The sequence below is a fragment of the Lathyrus oleraceus genome, chromosome 5 (genome assembly GCF_024323335.1).
Source record: "Lathyrus oleraceus cultivar Zhongwan6 chromosome 5, CAAS_Psat_ZW6_1.0, whole genome shotgun sequence".
Lineage (NCBI taxonomy): Eukaryota > Viridiplantae > Streptophyta > Magnoliopsida > Fabales > Fabaceae > Lathyrus > Lathyrus oleraceus.
In genome coordinates, this window is record NC_066583.1 from 324,931,187 (window position 1) to 324,951,546 (window position 20,360).

The following is a 20,360-nucleotide window of genomic DNA, read 5'->3' on the forward strand; positions in this document are numbered from 1 at the left end:
GCCAACCTGCTGGGGGAGAAACTGTAAGCTAACCTGCTAAGGATAACTACAAGTATCTCTGGAGGAACGGTCCTGGCTAAGGGAGTCGGAAACGAATCCTTTACCAACACGTGCCATGTTGAGGATGAAACGGGGAACAAACCCTTCACCAACTGCTCTAAGCAACCACTGCTGAGGAGGTATCTGAAAGATAGCTTTGCAGGGAACACATACATACTCCTGCTGAGGACTTCTACTCGTGTTGGGAATTTCCTCTCACTAGGGAAAGACAAATTTCCTCATGAATAGATAGCATATCAACTTTTATCAATCTATAATGGATTTTAGGTCAGTCCACACACGGGATGACAACCATATAATTGATAAAACATAAATGCTAGACTCAGACTCTCTAGGGAGTTAAGGATGTTTGAGGTAGAGGTATACACATCTCTAAGAAGATCAAGGCCAAAACTCCAGATTCTCTGGGGATTTGATGATGTATCACCCTTCTCTGCACTCGCTGGGGAGACAACCTGAAAGATGATGAAGAGGATACAAACATGCCAGAATATGAACAAATGTCTTACCCTTTTGGAGATCATACTACCCTTGGGAGAGCACTGCAGACATTCCATTTATCCTTTCAGTCATTGTGAATGTTCACTTTGTTTAAAAACAGTTTATAAAAACTTTATTTGTTTAAAACAATGATATTTATCAATTAAAACATGCAAACATTTGTTAAGCAGAAACAAATAAGAGTGTAAAGAATTGGATAAAGGCTCAAATTTATTTAATAGAATGGTAGTCCGCAAATGGCGAGACTCCATGGATCTTTATAAATTTGAAATTGGTGATATATATTGGAGAAAGGGCTACATTGAACATAATGACCATTTCTCCACCAACTCTGAATCCAATGTATTTGAAGCTTCAGTTGACGATGACTTAGCGAGAATCTTTGACAGAAGACAGTTTGTAGAACGAAGTCTTGTCAGGATGCAGTTACTTGTCAAATCCCTAATTTTTTCCTAGATTGCCCCAGGGTGAGGTACTCAATCTAGTGGGATATATATTCATTTTTTTCATGTCTCTAACTTTTGCCTAGATCGCCCTTTTGGGTTTTCAATCCACCGAGACGCTCATTTTTGCCTAAGTCGCCCTTTCGGGTTTTCAACTTAGCGAGTTATTCTGTTTTTATTTTAGGCGAAGTATTTCTTGACTGCATCTGAGTTCACAGGACGAGTGAAGTCCTCTCCATCCATAGTTGTAAGCAACAAAGCATCGCCTGAAAAGGCTCTCTTAACAACATATGGACCTTCATAGTTTGGAGTCTGCTTGCCCCTGGAATCGGGCGCGAAAGACAAAACTTTCTTGAGCACGAGGTCACCTTCTCGGAACACATGAGGCTTGACCTTCTTATCAAAGGCTTTCTTCATCCTTTGTTGATACAACTAACCATGGCACATGACAGTTAATCTCTTCTCTTCAATCAAATTCAGTTGGTCATAACGACTCTAAATCCATTCAGCCTCAGTCAACTTGGCTTCCATCAAGACTCTCATTGATAGGATCTCAACCTCCACGGGGAGCACAACCTCCATGCTGTATACAAGAGAGAAAGGGGTTGCCCTTGTTGAAGTGCGGACAGATGTACGATAGCCATGCAAGGCAAATGGCAGCATCTCATGCCAATCTTTGTATGTAACAACCATCTTCTGGATAATCTTCTTGATGTTCTTGTTAGCAGCTTCAACAGCCTCATTCATCTTGGGTCTATAAGGAGAAGAATTATGATGTGCAATCTTGAACTCGCTACACAGCTCTTTCATCATCTTGTTGTTCAAGTTAGATCCATTATCAGTAATGATCTTTTCTGGCACACGATAACGGCATATAAGTTGATTCTTGATAAACCTCACTACCACCTGCCTGGTCACATTCGTATACGATGCCGCTTCAACCCACTTGGTGAAGTAATCAATTGCTACGAGAATAAAATGGTGATCGTTTGACGCCTTTGGCTCTATCATGCCAATCATGTCAATTCCCCACATGGAGAAAGGCCATGGTGAGGAAATAACATTCAGAAGTGTCGGGGGAATATGAATCTTATCCGCGTAAATTTGACACTTGTGGCATTTCTTCACATATTTGCAGTAGTCAGACTCCATTGTCAGCCAATAGTAGCCTGCTCTCAGCATCTTCTTTGCCATGGCATGTCCATTGGAATGAGTGCCAAATGAACCCTCATGGACCTCAGTCATCAACAGGTCTGCTTCGTGTCTATCCACGCATCTGAGCAGAACCATATTAAAATTCCTCTTATAAAGCACATCACCATTGAGGTAGAAACTGCCAAATAATCTCTTCAAAGTCTTCTTATCTTTAACAGATGCCCCAGGCGGGTAAATCTGACTTTGGAGAAAGCACTTGATATCATAATACCATGGCTTATCATCTTTCACTTCTTCAACCGCAAATACATGAGCCAGTCTATCCAAGCGCATCACGGTAATATTGGGAACCTCATTCCAATATTTCACCACAATCATAGAAGCAAGTGTAGCAAGAGCATCTACCATCCGATTCTCATCTCGAGGAATATGATGGAAGTCAACCTCAGTAAAGAAAGTTGAAATCCTTCTCGTATAATCTCTATATGGGATGAGACCAGGCTGATTCGTCTTCCATTCACCCTTGATCTGATTAACAACAAGGGCCGAATCGCCATAAACATCAAGATGCTTGATCCTAAGATCAATACACTCTTCCAAACCCATAATACAGGCCTCATACTCCACCATATTATTCGTGCATTTGAAAGTTAGCCTTGCTGTAAAAGGAAAATATGTGCCCTGAGGAGTAATAATCACTGCCCCAATACCATTTCCATATTGATTAACAGCGCCATCGAACACCATACCCCATCGAGAACCAGGCTCTGACCCTTCATCGAGCGTAGGCTCATCGCAATCTTTCATCTTCAAATATAGAATCTCCTCATCTGGGAAGTCGTACTGAATAGACTGATAATCCTCAATCGGTTGATGTGCCAAGTGGTCAGCCAAAATACTATCTTTAATAGCTTTTTAAGCTCGATACTCAATATCATACTCAGACAATAGCACCTTCCGACGGGCAATCCTCCCAGTTAAAGCAGGCTTCTCAAAGATATACTTGATTGGATCCATTTTGGATATCAACCAAGTCGTATGATTTAACATATATTGGCGTAAACGCTTAGCAGCCCAAGCCAAAGCACAACATGTCTTCTCAAGTGTTGAGTATCGAGACTCACAATCAGTGAACTTCTTACTCAAGTAGTATATAGCATAATCTTTCTTCCCTTATTCATCTTGCTTACCAAGGACACAACCCATGGAGTCATCAAGAACAGTCAAGTACATAATCAATGGCCTCCCTTCAACATGCAGGGACAGAATCGGAGGCTCGGACATATACTCTTTAATATTGTCAAAGGCTTTCTGGAAATCCTCGGTCCAATCATGACGCTGATCTTTCTGGAGGAGCTTGAATATTGGCGCACATGTGGCAGTCATGTGGGATATAAATCTAGAGATATAATTCAAGCGGCCAAGAAAACCCCTGACTTGTTTCTCAGTTTTGGGCGCAGGCATCTCTTGTATTGCTTTGACCTTAGCAGGATCAACTTCAATACCTCTTTCACTGACAATAAAGCCCAATAACTTGCCGGAACGGACTCCAAATGTACACTTGTTTGGATTCAAGCGGAGTTTGTACTTCCTCAAACGCTGAAAAAGCTTTAACAAGTGCTCTACATGTTCAACTTCCGTTTTCGACTTTGCAATCATATCATCAACATATACCTCGATCTCCTTGTGCATCATATCATGAAACAAGGTAGTCATAGCACGCTGATACGTGGCTCCCGGCGTTCTTCAAACCGAAGGGCATCACTCGATAACAGAATGTTCCCCAAGGTGTGATGAATGTTGTCTTCTCCATATCCTCGGGTGCCATTTTAATCTGGTTATAACCGGAAAATCCGTCCATGAATGAGAAGATATTGAACTTAGCTGTATTATCTACCAACATATCAATATGTGGTAGAGGGAAATCATCTTTCGGACTAACTTTATTCAAGTCTCTATAGTCCACACACATTCGGACTTTTCCATCTTTCTTAGGCACAGACACAATATTGGCCACCCATTGAGGATATGTAGAAGTCACCAAAAACCCCGCATCAATTTGCTTCTGAACTTCTTCTTTAATTTTCATTGCCATATCAGGATGAGTTCTTCTGAGCTTTTGCTTGACAGGCATACACTCAGGCTTCAATGGCAAGAAATGTTGCACGATATCATTATCCAGACCAGGCATGTCTTCATACGATCATGCAAAGACATTGACATATTCTCGTAGCAACTCAATCAACCCCTTCTTCACAGACTCTTTCAGGAGTGCCCCAATCTTCACCTCACGAATGCAATCTTCAGACCCCAAGTTGATTGTTTCCAGATTCTTAAGATGCGGCTGAATGATCTTCTCCTCGTGCTCGAGCAGACGGGTGATCTCGTCAGGAATCTCTTCAACATCATCTTCTTCGACCTTAAATACAGGGAACTCAAAGTTGGGAGATGGTGTTGGATCATTATGTTCAATGGGTTTGCTCAACCTGCATAATGATTTTGAGTATAAAAGAGATTTCAGAATTCAAACAAGGTAAATCATTATGCAAATGAAAAGATTGATTTTATTCTCTTTTTTAGGGTTTTATGGTGATCACCAATTTCATGCAAAAAGCAAAAAGGAAAAATAATCTGGAAATTCAAACATTTAACATGTAATTTTTGAATGAATATCATTGTATTAATATGTGCCAACAATGTCATCACTTCTCCTTTTGGCATAGGAGAAGGGTTTTTAAACAAAATGAACATATTATGTGGACTTAAGGATAACTGTTGGAACATCAACAGCGACCCAATTATTGCAGATTCCTCCAGGGATGAAAAAGTTTCCAGGATCTTCCTCTTCATCATCTTCCACTATGGCAGCAGCCTCTTGATCTTCAACAGTGTGGATGAAGCCTCCACTCTGGAACAGCCCACGCTCATTAGAGATGCCTGAAGAATGCCATATGTCAGCTCAGGATTTATTATCTTCCAGCCTGATCATTTGTCCTAAGTCAGTAGTTGCACCATGCTCAATGGCCAACTTAGCATCATTGTAGGAAGCAAATGAAGAAGGTCATTTCCTTGAAGGCTCAGCAATAGATAAGGCTTGGAACGGAGTCCCAACCTCATCCTCAGCGTCTATATAGGAAAAGGAAGATAAATGGTTAACCAAGAGAGCCTTCTCTCCCCCTATCACCACCAACTTCTTATTCTTGACGAATTTCAACTTCTGGTGTAGGGTGGATGTCACTGCGCCTGCCTCGTGAATCCATGGTCTGCCAAGCAAACAACTATATGATGGATGTATATCCATGACCTGGAAAGTGATATGGAAATCACTAGGTCCAATCTTGATCGGGAGTTCTACTTCGCCGATCATAATTTTCCGGGATCCATCAAAACCTTTGATTACCACTCCACTCTGCCTCATGGGAGGCCCCTGATAAGAAAGTTTGGCCAGAGTGGATTTTGGCAACACATTGAGCGATGATCCTGTGTCCACCAACACATTAGATAAGGCATCATCTTTGCAGTTCATGGAAATGTGTAGAGCCAAATTGTGGTATTTTCCCTCCTTGGGAATATCAGCATCACAGAAGCTCAAATTGTTACAAGCAGTTATGTTTGCAACAATGTTATCAAACTGTTCAATAGTGACATCGTGATCCACGTATGCCACGTCCAACACCCTCTACAAAGCTTCGCGGCGTGGCTCAGAATTCATCAACAAAGATAGTACCGATATCTTTGATCGAGTTTGAAGCAGCTGATCAACAATATTGTACTCACTCCTCTTGATGAGCCTCAGCATCTCATCACAGTCCTCTTTCAGAATGCCATGCTGGCCAACTAGGACAGGAGTCTTTGCGGATTTATCAATAATAGGGTCAACACCCTTCACAATAAGTGTCGGATTCGACGAAGAAGTCCCCACGGGACCGACAGGGTTAACAGCAGCAGTTCTTCTCACGACATCTTCGTGAAGTTTCGGCGGAGCCGAGAAAACACGACCACTGCGGGTCACACCACTAACATCAGAAATGCTTACTACAGAAGTCGAGGGCAATGGCACCTCTTTCCCATCTTCTAACATTACTGCGTTGTATCTGTAAGGAACAGCTTTGTCGGATGAATACGGGACAAGGCCCGCTGGCTTGATTACAAGAGATGGAGAAACCTTCTTCTTGCTGCCATCATATTTGACGACAGCAGGCTCTGGTATTCTGAATACAGGGGATATTACATCAACTTCGTTCTCATTGCGATTCTGAAGTACCTCAATCATTCCTTGATCCAGCATCTCTTGGATGTCCTTCCTGACTTGTCGGCATCCTGTCTCGTTGATAGTGCATACTTGGCACCTGTCATGGTCATGCTCATAGTGACTGTATCCACATAACAGTCTATGCATCTCGACCAAAGATTGTCTAATATCATTGACATACAGGACTTTATATTTTCCAGGGCAACCCTGGACCATGTTCATAGCAACTTTCCCATGCTCGGGCAATGGGTTCTTCTTGACATTAGGACCTACGTCCTCGAAAAACAAAATCCCACTTCTAACAAGGTTTTGCACCTTGGTCTTCAGGGGATAGCAATTCTCCACATCATGTCCTGGAGCACCGAAATGATATACACAATGTAATTCTGGCTTGTACCACCACTGAGGATTGGTCGGTACGTCAGGAGGATCACGTGGAGTAATTAACTTTCTATCTATCAGAGACGGATAGAGTTCAGCATATGTCATTGGAATCGGATCAAAGGTGACCCTCTTCCTATCGTAGCTGGTGTTGGTGTTATTGTTGTTTCGAGGCTGGTAGACCTGCTGTTGTGGACGATGTTGTTGTTGATATTGTTGATGTTGTTGTTGTTATTGATAATGTTGAGCTTCTCTGAAGGCAGGTGCTATATGAGCCACCTGGTGTTGGCTGACGGCAGGACGGACAGTCTTCCTCTTCACAAAGGGTCTTCGTTTAATATGGGAAGACACGACATATTCCTCTCCCTCCTTCTTCTTCGCAAAGCCCCCATATTGCTTTGCTGAAGAGCCTTCATCTCTAGATAGACGTCCTTCACGGACTCCTTCCTCTAGCCTCATTCCCATATTCACCATTTCGATGAAGTTCGAGGGAGCACTAACAATCATCCTCTCGTAGTAGAAAGAGCTTAAAGTCTTCAAAAAGATCTTTGCCCTTTCTTTCTCTTCGAGGGGGGCACAATCTGAGTGGCCAACTCACGCCATCTCTGGGCGTACTCTTTGAATGTCTCCTTCTCTTTCTGGGACATCGCCCTCAGTTGGTCCCTATCAGGAGCTATATCAACATTGTATTTGTATTGCTTGACGAAATCTTCGCCAAGATCATTGAAAGAGCGGATGTTCGCGCTGTTCAGACCCATGTACCATCTGAGTGCAGCACCGGACAGGCTGTCCTAGAAATAATGGATGAGAAGTTGATCATTCTCTGTCTGCGTTGACATCTCGCGAGCGTACATCACAAGATGGCTGAGAGGGAAAGTGTTTCCCTTATACTTTTCAAAGTCAGGCACTTTGAACTTAATAGGGATCTTGACGTTGGGCACAAGGCACAACTCAGCAGCAGTCTTACCAAATAGGTCTTTACCCCTCAGAGTCTTTAGTTCCTTGCGCAGTTCAAGGAATTGGTCGTTTATAGTGTCCATCTTCTCATAAACATCTGGGCCCTCAGACGGCTCAGAATGATAGATGGTGTCTTCTACTCCGGGTAAAGTGTGCATAACTGCAGGTGGCACAGAAAGGACCGGGCTAAATACCGGCAGAGAAGTGAGAATCGGAGTAAAACCCTCGGGCACAAAGTTAGCAGGCATCCCCCACGGGAACCCGGCTGACATAGTTGGCGCAAAGTGAGCTGTTGCGGCAGGCACAGTTGAGGAAGCTACCTCTGAGATGATAGTCCTTGCGGGAGGAGTTGCAGGAGTTGGAGACGATTGGCTTTGAGCAGCCAACACTGACTCCATCATGGCAGTCAGCCTAGCTACTTCCTCTTTCAATTCTCGGTTCTCTTGCTCTAGATGATCAATCAGCTTTGGAAGATTGGCCCTGGTGTTATACCGGTGCGTCAGCTTGTCTTCAAAATAAATGAAGAGCAACGAGTTAGACCACTGATCAGAGCTGAACAAAACTTGCTTATGCATATGATGCATGCAATGTTTGTGCATATGATTTATTATATTTTTTAATCAGAGGAATTTTATAGAGATCTATTTGCAAATATTTGAAAATATTAATCTTTTAAGACATATAGGGAATACTCATAGCAATAATATTTGGAAAAAATTTACACCAATGAAGAAGTACAGTCTTGGTAACCAAATATAATACAAGAGGAAAGGGGAAATAACATCCTATGGAGCCCTAGAAACAATCGTCCAAAGCTCTCGAGACCGGAAGATGAGTTGCCCGAAGCCTCTTCACCTCTCTCTCATAAGCTGCTTCCATATACGCCTTCTCCTTGGCGAGTCGATCATACTTCCTCTTCCAAAACCTGGATGACTGAGGAAGAAGAGAAGTAACCACATCATCAGGCTCATCGATAACCTGATGCTCCAGAAACTCTATCACTGCATCCTTATCCTTAAGTTGCTGAAGTAGTTCCTCTCGCTCATGAACCCAAGCAAGCGAACGGTCTTCATCTCTCAACTCCTCTACTCCTTGGTTAGGGAGGGTTAAAGGCCCAACCATAACCATAGGGGTAGGTCTCGGATAGTCATAGGGCATGCAGTACTCAAGCGCTCTCTTCCTTACCCAAGAGGTGTAGGGTTCCAAAGCAATACGATTCTTCGGACCAAACTCTTTCCTTCCCTTCCTATGAATCTTGCGCCAGGCGCGAACCATTCTGCCCTTCAAATTCTGGGGATCTTTACCCTCTTGAAAGAATACACCTTTCAACAGAATTTTGTTAGGTTTATCCTTTAAGGGGAACCCAAGCTGACGGCGAGGCAAAATAGGGTTGTAGCTAATTCCCCCACATGTACCAAGAAGAGGCACATTGGAGAATTCACCACAAGAGTCAATAATCTGGACACCATCATATACACGGTTATACCAAAAGATATCATCATTAGTGAGAGACATAAGTCTCGTGGACCACCGTAGACATCCTTTGTTCTCCTTGAAGGTGATCGTCCGAGGCAAGTGCGAAATAAACCACTTGTACAACAGAGGCAAACAGCACACAATGGATCCACCGCCCTTTGCATTCCTCATATGCAAAGAGAAATAAGTGTCACCCAACAGAGTCGGAACGGGATTAAGAGTAGAGAAAATCCTAATAGCGTTTACATCCACAAAATTGTTGATGTTGGAGAATAACACTAACACACAGATGAGAAGTACAAATATGGCTTCGAAGGCGTCCTCACTCATGGCCTTCCCAAACAGAGTAGCTTGGGCAATGAGAAAATCAGATGGGAGACCTTGAATTCCACCTTTGGTAGTCATTTGAGCAACTGTATCAGATACATCTATATGAAGCAGATCAGCAATCTCTTGGGAAGAAGGAACTCTCTCTAAGCCACTGAACGGCAACTGATCCAAGATAGGTATACCCACAAGATAGGCATACTCCTCAAGCGTAGGCAAAAGATGAAAATCCGGAAAAGTGAAGCAACGGTACTGCACCAACACACTCATCAGACCTTCATCCATCTGAGTAGAAAGAATAGACATAAGCTTCCCATGGCGAGCTTTGAACTCCAAGGGATCTAATACATAAGATGTCAAACTCCTTAACTCTTTCAAGTCGGGTTGTCTGAAACTGTACTTCTTCGTATTCCTTCTTTGCTTATCCATGTCTGAAAATTTGCAAATAAACCTCTTAAGTTCCTTGAAAATTTTCTCATTGTTGATGATATGGATGCAAATGAATGCATGGATGCAACAATCACACTCAAGGATTAAGCAAGTCACGCCATACAAAGGTCACATGATGGATCAAGTCATCCTCAATATCAATCATCCATTTTGGTGGATTATGGTTTACACCTTATCAACACCCAAGTTCCATTGATATTGAGGATATACGAGAACGGATCAACCGCGAATCAAGGGTTTGTTGCAAGTCACGAGCATGGAGTCTCGGTTAAGAACCACCCAAAGGGAGTGTACTATGGTTAAACCTGACGATCATCTTCTAATAGAGGTTCCCATAGTTATCATCTCATCTTTCGGATATTATCAGATAAAACGACTACTCGTATTCCAAAAATATTCTCAAGAGAGACTCTTATGAGTGTAGTATCGCATAACAATCGAATCAAATCTTACACTTGAACGACCTTCGCACTACGTCCTAAAATAGGCCAAGATGGGCTAGGTAATCTAAGGTCCTTAACTTCTAAGGTATATATTGGAAAGAGTAATGCCTAACCACGACTACTCGTGTGACATTATTGATCCCAACAAAACCTCCACCAAGTGAATGGGCTTGCAAGTCAACTTGCTAAGGAATAACTCCACACAAGTCAACAAGACTATGCCATTCTCCTATCATAAGTGCACTCGAGTTCGGGTATAGAACTCATATCACAAGAGACCACCAAGTACACAAGCAATTGAATATATCAAGCAATTCATACATTACAATCAATACAGTCATCCCAAATTTGCACAAAAATATGTCACAAAATAATATAAACATACAATACAACAAAGGCAAAAAGTAGGGTAAACCCACTAGGAAAATTCATCCCCAGCAGAGTCGCCACTTTCCTGTAGCGGGGTATTCGTTACCTTTAGATTTATTGACTAAATTAAAAGTAAGCATACAGTTCGAGTCGCCACCGCACTTCTATTTATCCAAAGGAAAGGTTAGAAAGCGAACAAAAACCAAGTAAGAAGTTTTATCAAATCAAAAAGTAATAAAAATGTCAGAGATCTAGGTAACGGGGTTGGTTATGAAATGAGAAGGTTTTAAGCACCAAAAACATCCTTAGTACTCTAAGGGAGCCCTTTTTGCAAAGATGTATTGTAGGTTGGTATTTGTGAAAACATTTGTGCAAACAAGATTGGGGAGATGAGAGAAGAATATACATTATATTTACAATTTTGTTGTTTGAATGGATAAACCCATTGCCTACGTACCATCATAAAGGTAGGATCAAAACCTCGTAGTTCGGGGTAAAAATCTCAAAATATTGGTGAGTTGATTTGATCAAAAGCCTTAAGGTCTTTTGTTATCAAAGGGAGAAAACTCAACCTAAACCAATAATCCACCATGTGAGGAAAGCTTCAACATACTAGTGAAGGATCCACCCTATAATAAGTATGGAAGACTTATAGTCCAATCACTAAGGATAAGGTGAGGTTTACATCAACCACTATGATAACTCGAACCTATGGTTAATGTTTATGAAAAAGGTTTTAACAAAGGTGGTCATTGGAACCACAAAAACAACTTGAAGTGAATTGTATTTACAAGTAAGATGTATTCACAAAATAAGGTCAAAGTTGACTTAAGATTCCTTCAAAATAAGTATTAATGAAAAGAGTTTGAAAAATCAAAGGCATAAGGCCTAGATTTCTAATTTGAAAATAATGCCAATGTTTGCACAAAATGAGTTTGGCTTGGGGTTAGAGTGAGGAGAAGAAGAGAAGGGCTAGTCCTAGACATGCAAGGATAAGAGAAGAGATAAAACCCTTGGAGTTCCTTTTCTTGAGATCATAAAGATGATTCAAGATGCTCCTTTCCTTTAGACTTAGCAAACAACTCAAGCAATCAAAAAAATATTATATTCAAGCTCCTAGGATCTCCATTTGGCTTGTCTCTCTTAACTTGGCTATTCATGACAATGGTCCTTCTTACTATCTCAAGATGGAATCCCTATCACACAAGAGCAAACATCAAAAAGTTCACAATACAATAAGAGAAATGGACAAAGAATGAGTTTAGATTAGGGGTCCTTTGAAGTCAACTTTCAAGATTTAGCATTCTAAAGGCATGAGGCCTAGTTGCTCTTCAACAAGTTTAGCATTCTAAAGGCATGGGGCCTAGTTGCTCTTGAACTCCTTTAAGCATAGATAAGGTCCTAATTCTAAGTCCTTTCTCCTTTTTGCATTGGGTTCACACAAACAAAGACAAAACAAGCACAAAGCCACAATATATTTATATACAATAATAAGCTCAAATGAGCAAAAGGAAAATGGCATAAACATAAAATATGAGCTCAAATGAGCAAAGGGAAAAAGTAATATGAATAAATGAGCAAGAAAATAAATTGCATTAAAGTAAATTGCAAGAATTAAATGCTTGAATTAAAGTTAGTAGTTAGTGGTTAATGTTAGTGTGTCATAAGACAATTTAGCGCCATGTTAAGCAACCGTAAGTGGACTAATGTAGTAGTCACACCTATCTGAGGCCGGTAAATAAAACTATAGGCAAATGAACACAAGTTAGAGGTCATGACTTGTAAGCCAAGCTCCTACAACTTGTCATGCCAAAAGAAAAGAAGAAAGGCCTTGTATAAATTTTAGGTTCTTTACTTGACCAAGAAGCAACCTATCTTGGACACAAAGCAACTCACTTGATCTTTGATCAAGTTGAGTTTGATTTGGATCAAAGAAGGTTAAGCCTCTCATATGTCAAGACTAACCACAAATCATTAACTCATTGGCCAAAAGAAAAAGAAGAAGAAAAGAGATGAAGATGAAATGAACAAAAATGAGAATTCAAACGACATAATCAAAACACAAAGATCAAATGTGAATGAAATCATCATCAACCAATGGTAAACAGAAGAGAAATGAAGATTAGAAGTCAATAGAGTCAAACATATTTTTGGCATTTTTGGAATTAAAATAAAAACATAAAATAAAATGAATAAAGTAAGGCCAAACCTCAAATTCAATTCAAATCAACTTCAACAAGTCCAATTGAATCATCATAGGTCTAAAATGGTCAAACAAGGTTTGACAAATTTTCTCAACATTTTTTGAAAACAAAAACTATTTTAAAACAATTAAAAATCAAGAAAAATAACATAAATGGATTAAAATCTCAAATAAATCTCAAGTCAATTAAGAAATTGATGAGAATATTTTTCATAGACTTGTCATGATCCATATGTGTTAAGAAAATATTTTTTGGAATTTTTGGATATCAAAAAGTAATTAAAATGAATTAAAAACTATTAAAAACAAAATAATTCACAAAAAAATATTAAATGGAATCAAACAAATAATTAAAAATCAGATTATAAAACTAGATTTTTAAAGAAAAATTTTAGTGTTGGTCTCATATTTTTGTGATTCCAAATAAAATAGTTATGAATTTTTAAAATAAAAGGGAATAAAAGAAAATAAAACAGAAATTAGAAAAATGTGAAAAAATCAGCAGCGCTTGGATCCACTTCATTAATTGACGTGGACACATCAAGCGGCTCAGAGGCGCATTTCCATGGTAGGCATTAGTCAAGCGTGCAACAAACTGAATTAAAAAAAGTCAAAAGAATGCATGGCCAAGATTAGATCGTGTGAGCCTTATCCAAGGGCACAGACTCATCCACGTGGGGACGGTGGTGGAAACCACCATCTTCTCCGGTGGACCAACTAATTCCAGCCACCAGTTGCAGGTTTTTGAACCTCAACTAAAATGCACGAGCCAGGTACCAAAATAAAGCTGGGGTGATGTACATCACCCCTGTAACCTTGGATTGTCCTCAAGATCTCTATCAAGTGAGAAATCTGAGCTTGAACATCCAGGTATGCAAACTGAAAAGCTCTAAAACATGAAATCAAAGCCGCCACTGGCTTGCCTCTTGCACGAGGACTTCATAAAACCATTTGAACACAAGCAATTTACATTGTATGATGAGATTTAGATCAAAACAGTTGGATCATATACCTTTGAAGAGCAGCTTTGATCAGCACGATTCCTTCCAACTTTTGCTTCCAATTTGATCTTGAGATGTGATATGAATGCAAGGCTAAGGAATAAGTCTTGAAGATCAACTGGTTTTGTTAAAATTCAAGCTTGAATTGAGAAAATAAAAATCAGAATTCCTTTGGTATGGTTGGGTTTTCACTTCTGCAGAGTTTCAGGTTGCCTTAAGGTTGAAATTTGAATGAGGCAAGCATTGTATTTATAGCTGAGGTGCAAGCAAGCAAGTGCCAAACTCGTGTGCATGATCATTGGGTCCTCCATGCATGGGCCTGTACAGGCACATGTGAGGCCCAATCTTGGATGGAAATGAATGCTGAGCTCATTTGAAGAGGGTTTGGACGTGCAATTTGAACTGCAATGGCTCGTGCATGAAGATTCAAAGTGAAATGCATAATTGGGCCTAAATGTTCCCCTCTTCGAAATTCACACATAGAAAATCCAAACATAGGCATGTGATTAATGGTTGGAAAGGTCTTGACATACGGAACAAAAGCTATGTTGCGAAAAAATCCATTTGGAGTTTGGAAATTTGTGAAAACTGGTCTTGAAGTTTGAGGTACAAAACATGCCCCTTTGAAAAATTTGCCAAAAGTGACCAACTTCAAGCCCTTCTGTCTTAATGATGCAAACCTCAAATGGAAAAACCTCCAACACCAAAGTTGTAGATATTCTCAAGATGATCAATTTGGACTTAAGTTTTGCATCATTTGGATTTTTGATGAGAACTTTATGGGCACTTGAAGTTGGACTTTTTCAAAATTCAATGGTTTTGGTCCAAAGTGGCCTATAATGTTTTGTATTATCACATGTGTTTATTTTAAGATTATGAAATTTTTTCCAACATAACATTTTAAGTAGACATATTAAAATTTCCAATGCAATTGGTCTCACCTAAAAATCATAAAAAATGAAGGAGTTAGGTCCTTGGGAAGTTGACCTAAATTTAGGGTTTCAGTCAAGATGACCTATAATGTTTTGAAATGAATGATGACCTTCCAAGTTTCAAATGGATTTTTGATGAAAATGGAAAGTTGTTCATATGTTCCTTAAGAACACTTTTTTCTCTTGGGGTCATCTTCATTTGACAAACACATCAAAAGTTAGGTCTTAGTGGTTCTCAGATTAGTCAGATGACTTGACTGGTCAACTTCTCAAGGCCAAACCTCAAATCTTGAAGAATGAATGATTGACGATACTCACATAGGCTCATATATGCATGAAATGATGAATGAAAGAACTTCCCTTGATTAAATTTGATCATAGGTTGAGGTTGCTTCATGAGCAAGGCACAGTCAATGCACTGTTGAATTAAGGTTTCCTTGGGAAACAATCCTCAAGCCCTTTGGTTTATCTTGATCAAATTGGCAAATTGAGATACTTGGAAGACATATATGATGATTTATAGCTTTGTGAACCATTGTCATGCTTGCTTTCATCTTCATCTAGCCACTTCATTGAGCATAGGAGCCTTCTAGGAGCAAGGGCACATGTGATCACTTGAGCTTCAAAACAAAACAAGTTAGTGACATATTTTTGTGCTTTTGGTTAGTAAACAAAAATAAGAAAAGCAATAATATACAATTCAAGAATGCTTGGTGATCTCAAACCAACTCACACAAGTCCCAACCCTAGGGTTAAGGAGCCACACATGCTATGATCCTTGAGGCAATGCAATGAGCAATGATATGATGCCATGAGGGATATTAGGGTCAAAATTAGGGTCTTACACATAGGATCATAATGTATTCCATAAGGAAAACTCACTGAAAAGACAGAGACTCCGGGGGATAAAAATCTATGTGTAGGTCAGGCTACAACTTCAAAACTGTTGGAGACGTGAGGGGATTTCCACGAAAATAAATCAATGGAAAGACTCTGACTGAAAAAGGAATCTGCATATATTGGGATAACACCAATACAACAAGAAACACCCGTTGGGGAAATGTGTAAGTCAGAACAAAGCTGAAATACCCAAACACCCAAGGAAATTCGATTTCACACAGAAATACAAATCCAAACTCAGCTGGGGAAGAAAAAATTTCAACATATGAGTAAAAAGATATATTATCTACCACATGTTACTGGGTAAGAAGATAATACACTCAGGCTGAAGGACATCCATTACCGGTTAGGGTAAACATATCAAGGATGACTCGCTGAGGAAAATGAGGAATATTCATTACCGGTCACTGAGTAAGAATAGCCTACTGGGAAAAAGAAACAAATAGGATTTATAACTACCGGTTTACTGGGTAGAAGACCAAAGAGAGAAATTCATCACTGGTTAAAGTGAACATATCAAGGATAAAATCAAAGGAAGAATATTTGTCACCGATTAAGGTGAACATATCGAGGATAGACTGCCGAGAAAAATAGATTTACAACTATCGATTTATTGGGTAGACGACCAAAGAGAAAATATTTGTCACCGGTTAAGATGAACATATATAGGATAAACTCAAAAGGAGAGTCACCAACTACTAGTTAGGGCAGTTTAACAAAGGTTATCGTCCTCAAACAAATAGGATTTATATCTACCATTTACTAGGTAGAACACCAAACAGTAAGAATATCCGTCACTGATTATGGTGAACATATCAAGGATAGACCTGCTGGAAAAGAAGGATTTACAACTACCGGTTACTGGATAGAAGATCAAAGAGAGAATATTTGTTACCGGTTAAGGTAAACATATAAAGGATAAACTCAAAAGGAAGAATATTCGTCACCGGTTAAGGTGAACATATCAAGGATAGACTGCACGAGGAAACGAAAAATGAATCCGCTGAAAAAAAATAAAGAAGTAAATTACCTTTCACTGGTTAATGGGTAAATCACATGTAAAGTAATCAACATCAATAAGGATATTACCGGTTACTTGGTAATAAACTCTTGGAGACCAAAAGATCTATCTAGGTAAGAACTATAAAGAAACAGTCAAATAAGACTCAACTGAATGAGGACATAACTCAAGGGGAATGGTTCCATCCAGATAATGATCTAGGGAGAAAACAGAAATAACAATCATCCACGAGGAAACAACTCAGTGGGGAAGAAGAAAGGATAAACTATTTCTACTTAAGGGGATGCCACTCTACATTGAAGGAGAACAAGCACACCAAATCTGCATGGGGAAATGATATCACCAAAGCAGGTGATAACATGAAATAATATCACACTTTTGGACTCGATTTAATTAAATTATATTATTATTTGTCTCGATTTATTTTATATTATTCGATATTACTTGGTATTTTCCTTCTATTTATTTCAGGCAACATTATTTGAAGCATGCGTGAAAAAGAAAGAAAAGGAGATGCAAAAAGAGGATGAAAAGCATTCCACTAAAGCCCAGCCCACAACTACAAGGAGAGGCGCTGTGATGCTGTGACGATCGCCACACAAGGTGTGACGAGCGTCACGCCCCCCTGCTAAGTGTTACGAGCGTAACACATGGTGTGACGAGCGTCACACCCCCATTCCTATATTTTTGGCTTTGACGCGTAACAGAAGCACGTTCACCTATTCTCCAGCTTGACTCGTTGAAACGTGAGGAAACCTACTGAAGGGACTTTGGAAGAAACGGTTATTTTAAGGATGGATATAAATAGGACCAATTATGGAACCCTGCAGACACACACATTTTCCAGTTTTCGGCACTGTGCATTATTTTTCCTGCTTTTTAATTTTCCAACACTCTACTTTCCTAGCAATTTTTATTTCCTTTTCTTTTCCAATCAATTTTCAAAGCATTCAATTAATTTTCTCACAATAGTTTCTACACCAGAAACTATTGCGTAACTTTTACTAGATCTAACCTTACGTTAGGTCATAATATTTTATTCCTTCGTTTTTATTTTCTTGTCCGATCGAAGATTGTAAGAACGAATCCAACCGGCTTGTGGTGGAGTGTTCAAGCATCGAAGCTAGGAATAATCAAGATTTCTATTAATTTTACAGGTTCTTTAATTTTATTGTTTTAATTTATATATGCTCTGCACTGCTGTTTATCTATACTGTTTGTCTGATATGGCCGTATTTAAGCATAATAATTGTTTAGGCCTGTTTAACATGTCCGGCTGATTAATTTAGATATCGGTATGTAAAGTAAGCGGAATGAAGGAATCAAAACTAAGTTGGTTTAATTTTATTTAAAAATATAATCACTCTTTTTATGGTCTCAATTTACAGAGTTAATACCAAAGTTTTTGTACGAGAGTAAAAGACATAAAGAAGTTAAAATCAATAGAACGACAGTTTGAGCTTTTAACTGGACAGTGTAAATTGGACATTAATTTAAAATCAGGGCGAAAACAATTTTTAGAGTTAATTAAATTCTAATCATTTTCAAAAAGTATTTTTAAAGGTTAAATGTGAGGACGAGAGTTAAGCATTTAAGTTTAATCATATAATCTAAGTCAACAGAGCGAGAGTTTGAGACGAGGGTGTTTAAACGGTTAGTATTTTAATAAAAAGAGTTTCTATAGATTCTATTATTTTCAAAAAGTGATTTTGGACTTAACTAAATAGTGAGGGCGCACGTTAATATAAAGTCATAGTCTATTCAACAGAGCGAGAGTTTGAGAAAAGATTTTTAATCAATAGTGTCTACTGAAAAGACTTATTTTAAAACTAAGAAACCAACGAAGATTTGATTCCCTACTTACGACGAACTACATACCGATATCCGCGTTATTTGATATTTAATCTAGATCCTATTTTAGTTTTACTTTTCCCCCTAATCATCAAAGTATCATCCGCCTTAGCTTTACGAAGTAACCTTAGAAAAACGGTATATCGATTCATTAAGTCCCTGTGGGATCGATATCTTTTAAAACTACGCGATTAGACTGTGCACTTGCAGTCATTACCCCATTAGACTTATAAAGTCGCGATCAAGTTTTTGGCGCCGTTGCCAGGGACTTTTATTTAGTCGATATCGTAACTCTTCTGTTACGCTGTAGAGACTAAGGCAATTTTTATTTTTTCCTTGTTTTTCGTTGATTTGTATGCCACACACTCGCTCACAAGGCGAACCGTACTACTTACGAATCAACGACGTTGAACGATATCTCCGAGTTTTACGACGAATTCGAGAGTATCGTGCTGCAAACAATCTTCCTCCAATCGAAATTCCTGATCTCAAAAATCTCCTTCCTTCGCTGATACCCGAGATGGAAGAACCAGCTCGTGCTCTTCGAGATTACGCCGCTCCATCGCAAGATGAGTCGCATTCGAGTATTGCTCCACCCGCAATCGAAGCAAACAACTTCGAACTTAAACCTTCGCTGTTGCAGGCAGTGCAACAGAATCAATTCTCTGGAAATCCTACCGAGGATCCAAACCTTCATTTATTCGTATTTGTCCAATACGCTAATACTGTTAAAGCTAATGGTGTCACTTCAGAGGCAATTCGACTTCGTCTCTTTCCTTTCTCGTTAAGGGATAAAGCTAGAAGATGGCTTCAGTCTCTTCCTTACAACTCAGTCACCACATGGAATGAGTTGAAGAAAGTCTTTCTTGCCCGATATTTTCCTCCAAGCAAAACAGCTATGTTGAGAGCCCAGATAAATGGATTTAAACAGAAAGATAACGAGTCTATTTTCGAAGCATGGGAAAGATACAAAGACATGATGAGACTTTGTCCACACCATGGTTTAGAAGACTGGTTAGTAATTCATACCTTCTATAATGGTCTCTTGTACAACACAAGGTTAACAATAGACGCCGCCGCAGGTGGTGCGCTTATGGATAAACCTTATGCCGATGCTTATCAACTTATCGAAAGCATGGCCCAAAATCATTATCAGTGGGGAAGCGACCGAACAATGGTAGAAAAACCTCAAACGAAAAGTGGCATGTACGAGATAAGTAGCCTTGATCATGTTAATGCAAAAGTGGATGCTCTTGCCCAGAAAATTGAAAGTTTAAATGTATCACCTCCAGCCACCGTGGTTTCCGTGACTCAAAATTGCGAAGTCTATGGAATCCAAGGTCACACTCCTACAGATTGTCAACTCCTAACAGGAATCCAAGCAGAGCAAGTGAACTATGCTCAAGGAAATCCCTACTCGCATACCTATAACTCAAACTGGAAGAACCATCCTAATTTTTCATATAAGAGTAATAATGCTTTATACGCACCAGGACAAGCTCCCAGTCAAGCCCCGGCTATACCTCTTGGATATCAAAAGCCGACCCCATCTACACCTAACAATAACGTTCCTAGGAAATCCAACTTGGAAATCATGATGGAGAACTTCATAGCTTCTCAACAGCAAACCAATAAAGA

General features: G+C 39.5%; 1 non-coding gene across 1 annotated transcript; it reads right to left on the reverse strand.

Moving 5' to 3' along the window:
• Positions 1–19,620: 19,620 nt before the first annotated feature.
• On the reverse strand, positions 19,621–19,727 carry LOC127090310 (small nucleolar RNA R71). The gene has a single exon (XR_007791832.1). It is a non-coding gene; the product is annotated as a small nucleolar RNA R71 (small nucleolar RNA).
• Positions 19,728–20,360: the final 633 nt, after the last annotated feature.